Here is a 1,238-nt window from a genome sequence, read left to right as displayed (position 1 = left end):
GTCGGGTCCTACACGAGACAGGTGCTGGACGAGGCGACGCTGAACGATGCGTTTGAAGAGTTTGCCAACCTCGTGCAGCAACACGATGGGCCTGTAAGCGGAGGGCGACTCCGCGGGCCTGTTGTCCTTCTTGAGGAGAACCATCCGTCCACACTTCCACCGAAGTGGAATCGTCCCCGTCTGGAGGCAGGCGTTAAACAGCCTGCACAGACGGGGACCGAGGACGCTGAGTGCCATGATCCAGGCGCGGCCAGGTATGCCGTCAGGGCCGGGGGCGGTGTTACGCTCCCCCATGCGTCTGACGACATAGGCTAGCTCCTCCCCGGACACCTCCAGCTCCTGTGACCATAAGACATGGTCGGTGGTGTGAGCGGGGGCCGACACCTCCCCAGAAGGGAACAGGGTGCCGACCACCCGCTCCAGGAGCGGAGGGTCCATCGTCTCCGTGAGTGGAGGCCCCCATGGACGTAACTTGTCCATCACAAGCTTGTAGGGGCGCCCCCATGGATCCTCACGGAGCTTAGAGAGGAGTCCGTCCCAGGCCTGAGCCTTGGCACTCCTGATGGCCAGCTGCAGCTGCTTCGTGAGTGCACGATAATCAGCATACAGCTGTGCCGTTCTCGCCGCGTCGGTTGAGCGTCGACGCCTCGCCCGGGTGTACTGGCGGCGAGCGACCCCGCAATCAGCGCGGAGACGCTGTATTGCGTCGCTCCATCAGTATACCGGGCGGCGGGACGGATTGGCGCGGACACGTGGCATCGCAACGTTGAAGATCTACGTCATAATGTCCGCGAACCAATCCGTCTCCTCGTTAACCTCCACTGGCCCAGCCGGAACGTCTGGCCAGGCCATTGCGAGAACGGCCGCCATCAGGGCGTCCTCATCCATGCCCCTCAGGGCCCACCTCTTCTGGTGGTGGGCTGATGGGCGCGTCGGGGGAGGCGTGGAGACCTCTATGCGTATATACGCGCGGTCTGAGAGGGTCTCCACGTCGTCGACCCTCCATCTCGACACACGACGCGCGGGCAGGGCATTTGCGAAAGATATATCCACGATACTTTCGCCCTGGAGCCGCACGCACGTGCTGGCCGAGCCTCGGTTTAACAGCCGGAGACCCAGATTAGCATGGAGAGGTGACTGTGCATGCCGCTGGGGAGCGGCGACCCCACGTTCCGAGCTGAGAAGCGATCAGCCAGGTCGGCGCACGGGACTCCCGACTGGTGGGTAGTGGTGAAAAT

The sequence above is a fragment of the Xylocopa sonorina genome, unplaced genomic scaffold (assembly GCF_050948175.1).
Source record: "Xylocopa sonorina isolate GNS202 unplaced genomic scaffold, iyXylSono1_principal scaffold0128, whole genome shotgun sequence".
Classification (NCBI taxonomy): domain Eukaryota; kingdom Metazoa; phylum Arthropoda; class Insecta; order Hymenoptera; family Apidae; genus Xylocopa; species Xylocopa sonorina.
Note: the sequence above shows the minus strand (reverse complement) of the source record.